Below are 6898 nucleotides of genomic sequence, written 5' to 3'. Positions count from 1 at the left end.
AGGGGCGTCTGGCTGACCAGGGTATCCTCTTCCTGGAGGTCGTTCACTGCAGCTGGGGTACTGAGGGACACTGTGTGAAACCACCTTCACAGGCGGGGCTTTTAATCACCCTTTCTGCTGTAGGTTTCGTTTCTCACCTCTTAGTTTCCCTTTTACAATTTGGAAACTGAAACTGGCTTGAGGATGGCCCTGGGAAAGGCAACTCCCCCAGGAGATGGGAGTTGGATGGTATCCACCAATCCCATCCCCACAACCTTGTCACCCGAAACAGGCTCAGCAAGAGCAGTGACTCACTCGAGGTTGGGCTGAACAGTGGGAATTCTAGGGTTCCGCAGAACGAACTCTGGAATTCCCGTCTGCCCTTTGCCAGACTCGTAACCTCTCTGACCCTTACATAAATAATCCTTAAAATGGGTTTAAGAATAATACCTACCCCATAGGTTGTGTGGATTAAGCGTGAGAACATTTAGCAGAGAAAACATTAAGTAAATGCAAGTATTGTTATTCCTTCATTGTACATCTAGTGAGTGCTGGCTGGGTGCCAGACATTGTGCTAAGAAGACAAGGTAAGACGTGGTTCCTGCCCCAGGGGCTCCCAGAGCAGTGGGGCAGACAGAGGAGACACAGAGAGTCCAGTGTCCTGTGTACTAGGAGAAAAGAGGGCACAGAAACCTGGTGGAAATTCAGGCAGAAGAGTTTCTTTGGGGTCACCTGTGGTGTCAGCAAACACCTGCTTGAGATGACTCTTAAAAGACTGGGAATGTGGCCAGGAGACAAAGGGCACAAGACAGGATAAGGCTGAGAAGTGTGAATGTGCCAGGTATGTGCCAGGACTCGGCTGTCAGGTCCACGTTGGCTTGGAGGGCAGGGAGGGGAGAGGTGAGAGCTGTGCCTGGACAGGTGGGCAGGGATTGAAACTCGGAATGCCATTCATTCATTCATTCAACAAACATTTGTTGAGTGCCTGCTATGTGCCACGCAGGTGTCCTGGGGATACAGCAGTGAATAGGCAAAATTCTCGGACTGCAGAGGGCTTACACTCTAATGGTGGAGACAGATAATAAACAGGATAAATAAGTAACATTATAATAATTAAGACGGTGATAAGTGCTAATCAGGAAAATAAAGCAGGGAAAGAGGTTAAAAGGTACTGACTACGTGTGGGGGATGAGAAGTGGCAACGTTTAGGGGTTCAGTCTCAAAAAAGGTGGTTAGGGAAGGTCTGAAAAGGAGACATTTGAGCAAAGACATGAAGAAGGCGAAGAGTGAGCTGTATGTATGTCAGAGGGAAGAATGAGAGAAGGTAGGACTTCCCTGGTGGTCCAGTGGGTGAGACTCCACTCTCCCAATGCAGGGGGCCCAGGTTCGATCCCTGATCGGGGAACTAGATCCCACATGCATGCCACAACTAAGAGTCTGTATGCGGCAACTAAGAAGTTCACACGCCCCAATGAAAGATCCCGTGTGCCGCAACTAAGACCTGGCTGAGTCAAAAATAAAAAAACATTTTAAAAAATTTAAAAAATAAAAATAAATTAAAAAGGAATGGGAGAAGGAACAGCAAGTGCAAAGGCCCTGTGGCAGCAGTATGCCTGGTGGGATTGAGGAATAGCAGTGTGACTGGAATGGAATGATCAAGGCAGGAGCGTGGGAGGGGATGAGGTTTGAGTACAAGGGTAGGGGGTAAATTGTGTAGGATCTTGAAGACCACTAAGACTTTGGCTTTTACTCTGATTGAAATGGGGAGCCACTGGGGAGCTCCAAGCAGAAGAGGGACATGGATGGACTTTCATTTTAAGAGTATCACACTGGCTGTTCGTGGGAAGATTGGATTAAAAGCAGAGGGTGGGGAGTGGAGGTGAGAGCAGAAGCAGGAATTCAGTTAAGAAGCTACTACAACCGTCCAGGCAAGAGATGTGGCGCCTTGGATCAGAATGGTAGCAGTGAAAGGTAAGGAGAAGTGGTATGATTCAATTTTCTTATTATGGAAAATTTCAAACATGAACAAAAGTAGAATAATACAATGAACCTCCATGTACCATCCCCCATCTTCAACAATTATCAACCTGTAGACAGTTTTTTAAATGTTTATTCAGGTCTTCTGCCCATTTTTATTTTTATTGGCCGCCCGGCACGCGGGATCTTAGTTCCCCAACCAGGGATTGAACCCATGCCCCCTGCAGTAGAAGCACAGAGTCCTAACCACTGGACCACCAGGGAAGTCCCAACCTACAGACAATCTTGTTTCAATGATATCTCCATCCACATCTCCCCTCCTGTATTATTTGGAAGTGAATCCCAGACATCATATCATTTCACTGGCTATATTTTGAGTATAAACAGGTCTTGCTAATGGATAGAGTGTGATGTGAGAGAAAAGTTAGAGTCAGGGACCACTCTAAGGCTTTTGGCCTTAGCAACTGGAAGGATGGAATTGTCCTTAACTGAGAAGGAAAGACCAGGCCAGGGCACAGTGTAGCATGAAGGTCGGGAGCTCAGCTTTGGAAGCAAACTTGAGTGTCTAGTGAGATCCAAGTTGGCTAGGGAGTTGCATATTTGAGTCTGGATTTCAGGGACGAAGTCTGGGGTTGAGATACAAATTACCAGCATAGACATATTTAAAGCCATGAGGCTGGATGAGATCACCAAGGGAGTGAGTATAGAGCAAGACAAGAAAAGGACAAACGACTGGGTCCTGAAACACTTAGTAGTATTAAGTGATTGGGGAGAGGCAAGCATCCGGCAAACAAGACTGAGAAGGAGTAGCCAGGGAGGTGGAAGAAAAATCAGGAGTGTGTTTTGATAGCCAAGTGGAAACATTGTTCTAGGAAAGAGAAAGTGATCCACTAGGTCACATATCAGGTGAATCTGCGCTGACTTTGTCCTGAGGGCAGGTGGCAAATCAGAGGAGCGACCAGAGGTGAAATGACCATTCTGGAAAGACCGGTCTGGCTGCTTCTGTGGGGAGGATGGATTGCAGGGGGCAGGGGTAGATATGTAGGGAGAGGTGTCAGGACACTGTACAGTGATCCAGGTGAGAGGGAAGGTGACCCGGACTGAGCTGGAGAAGGGATGGGATTCTAGGTCTACCTTGGGGGAAGGGTGAACAGGAGTTGGTGACTATAGGTATGAGGTGAGGGAAAAGACAGGATGACTATCAGCTCTCCGGCTTGGGTACCTGGGTAATGGATGGAGGGTACTATTAATAAAGGGAGGAAGACACAAGGAGGAGTGGGAAGTGGGGAGGTCTAGAAGGGTAGCCGCTTAAGCCAGAGAGCTTAAAAAAGTTGTCCACATTGCCTAATGCTTCCAGTAAGTTCAGGAATATAGGTCTGAGAGGCACTCAAGAGGCTACTGGTGATCATTGCGGGTGAAATGTAAGGGACAGCTGGGAGCAGAAGCCAGATCTTAGGTGCGGGGTTGAAGAGTAAGTTGGGTGAGGAGGATGGAGACCAGGAGTGTAGATAACACTTTCAAGAACTTTGTCGTGAAAGGGAGGAGAGAGACCAGGTGTTAGCTGAGGAAGTGGTGGGGTGGAGGGTGTTTGTTGTCTTAAATACCATTTGGGGGAAAAAAAAAACCCCTCAATCATGACACGTTTCAACTTAAACTTTCCAACTGGCTAACCCCAAACGGAAAGAATCATATTTTTAATTACATAAATTCTAAAAGTCTCCATATTTTCAAAGTTTGGTAGTGCCTGGTCCTTAAACAGTCCTATATTATAACAGTTTAAAGAGCAGTGGCAATTTCGCAAACCAAAGTCAACAATAAAGTGAGATTCCAAACATTTGTCCTATGTTTATAATGACAGATAATGAGCTGCAAGGCAATATAAAAGTTATTCAGGGCTTCCCTGGTGGCGCAGTGGTTGAGAGTCCGCCTGCCGATGCAGGGGACACGAGTTCGTGCCCCGGTCCGGGAAGATCCCACATGCCGCGGAGCGGCTAGGCCCGCGAGCCATGGCCGCTGAGCCTGCGCGTCTGGAGCCTGTGCTCCGCAACGGGAGAGGCCACAACAGTGAGAGGTCCGCATACCACAAAAAAAAAATTAAATAAATAAATAAACTACTGAAAGAAAAGAACTATCAACTCAGAATACTGATGTAGCCAAGATATCCTTAAAGATTGAAGGCAAAACAAAAATGAAAATAAAACAAAGGCTGATGAAGATGAAAGAAGACAAAAGAGTTAATTATCAGGTAGCTAGATAAAAAATGATGGGAAAAGAACTTCTTCAGGCTGAAGTGAAATGACACAAGAGTTCCTAAAGTTGGAACATCTTCAGGAAGAAAGAAAGAGCCACAGAAGGGGTAGCATCTGGATAAATGAGATAGCTTAGTTTTCTCCTCTTAAATTCTTTTACTATAAGTATGAATTTTGAAGGAAAAAATTATAACACAATCTCAGAAGGTGAAGTTCAATTCATGCTGAGGTATTAATATGACAACTATAACATAAAGAACAAAGGGTAAGGAAATCTATATTGCTGTAAGACTTCTGTAATACATTTTACATTGGTCAAAGCAAAAACTGCACCCAAGGACTTCCCTGGTGGCTCAGTGGTTAAGAATCTGCCTGCTAGTGCAGGGGACACGGGTTCAAGCCCTGGTCCGGGAAGATCCCACATGCCGCAGAGCAACTAAGCCCGTGCGCCACAACTATAGAGCCCGCATCTCCCAACTGCTGAAGCCCACGTCCCTAGAAGCCTGTGCTCTGCAGGGATAGAAGCCACTGTGGTGAGAAGCCCGCGTACTGCAAGGAAGAGTAGCCCCTGCTCTCCACAACTAGAAAAAGCCCAGGCACAGCAATGAAGACTCAGTGCAGCCAAAAATAAATAAGTTAATTAATTAATCTAAAAAATTGCACCCAAAAAAGTTAAATAGGGAAGGAAGATGATATTGAAGACTACAGTAATAAGGGAGAAAGGTCAGGACTCAGTCTGGGCTCAGCTTCACTGAAACAAAAGGCAGGAGAGTTTCTCAGTGCTGAGGTGGGGTTGATCTATGGGGTGCTTCCAGAGCATTGAGTTATTCCTGAGTTTGCAATTGTTTTTCTCTGTGATTAGGACATCTCTGTGTGCTATTTTGTACCCATCAAAGTTAGGCTCCTACTCCTACTCTCCAACAGAGACTGGGAAATATATATGGTAGAATGAACGTAAAAGTCAAATGTAACCACTGTTTCTCAATGTTGGCATTTTATGTGTTTTGTACTTGCTTTCATTTGAAGTTTGGAAATGTTTGAAGATACACAAGAATAATGATAAGTGTGGTCTTTACTTCTCAGGAAATCACAAATAATTCATATATAATCTTAATATTTCCCCTTCTCATTGTTGTACCACAACTCATATCAGTTTCCTTCATTTTATTCTTTGTATGATGTACAGTCAAGTTTGCTTGCTACAGTTTCATGATTTTTTAAAACTCTGCACTTGTTTATTATTGCAGTTTTTAAAAGTCCATCCCACGGTAAAATCTCTAGGTACAAAGAAACCCCACATGTGTTTTAAAGATAAACTCGTCTTTAGCAAAAAATAATCAGATTTTTAAAAATGAGGATCAGAGGAGACAATAAATAGAAACTAATTGGCCAAAATGGGTACTTTCTAAATCAGAAAACCTTGGCATTTATATATTCTGAAAGTGTTGACTTGAAACAAATAGACTACCCCCAAGCGGCAAGGGAAGGAGAATGCTTTTATAGAGGGGACAAAGAAGTTGGGAGGGCTCTAGTCAAGAGTTCACAGCTTTTCACTGGCTGAGTCTTGCCAGGAAAGAAGAGGAGTCTTTCTTCTTCCTGTTGGGCTCTGCGATGGTCACAGGGCAAGACAGCTCCCCCTCTGGTCTCCCAGCTCTATGTAATTGAGGTTTCCCTTTATTAATTTTTTACACCATGGTCAAGCTTTGAAAACAAGCCTTGTCTTCTCTAGGTGTCTTTGATGAATTAAACAATGGACAAAGTAACGCACAGTACGTCTGTCTGGGTTATAAAATAAATATGAGTAGATAAATACCACCCATTTAATCAATGAATAAAATTACATTATTAATTCACAATTTTTTTTTCAGCTTAAAACAATAGCCAATTTTTATAGATTATTTATTTATCTTTTATACAGCAGGTTCCTATTAGTTATCTATTTTATACATATTAGTGTATATATGCCAATCCCAGTCTCCCAGTTCATCCCAGCAGCACCACCACCATCCCCCCACCCCCCCTCCCGCTTCCCCCTTGGTGTCCATACGTTTGTTCTCTACATCTGTATCTCTATTTCTGCCCTGCAAACCGGTTCATCAGAGCCATTTTTCTAGATTCCACATATATGCGTTAATATACGATATTTGTTTTTCTCTTTCACAATAGCCATTTATTATCACACAGTTCTGTAAGTCAGAAGTCTGTTCTGGCTAACCTGGGTTCCTTACTCAGGGTCTGGCGGTATGAGGCCAGCTGAGTTCTTTTATTGCTTTAGATGACACCTAGAGGGCCAGGAGAGTGTGGGGAGGATGAAAATCAGGAGAAAATATAAAGGAAGTCAGATTGATTTCAAATTATTACATACAATTGTCTGTCAATCCAACGGTAATTGTTTGTTGTCTACTTTTTGCTGGATATCTTCGTATTTCATATCCAACATCAAGGCCACAGACTCAGCTTTCTACTAAGTTTGTCTCATTAAAGAATTTTTAAGACCATACCAATCCAAATAAAAATGGTAACATATTCTATTAGAAATGTTTATAAATTATCGTGGGAGAGCAATATAAAGCAATATTTTGTCTTGGGACAAAAGGAACCGTTCCTAGAAGAAGGAACAGCTGATCCAGGCATTGGGTGTGGCAGAGTTTTGCCATGTCACTCAGGGTGAAAGGAAAGGTCTCCAGGAAGAA

The sequence above is a fragment of the Stenella coeruleoalba genome, assembly GCF_951394435.1.
Source record: "Stenella coeruleoalba genome assembly, chromosome: 14".
NCBI classification, from domain to species: domain Eukaryota; kingdom Metazoa; phylum Chordata; class Mammalia; order Artiodactyla; family Delphinidae; genus Stenella; species Stenella coeruleoalba.
The sequence above is the reverse complement of the archived record's forward strand: the minus strand, read 5'-3'. Positions refer to the sequence as shown.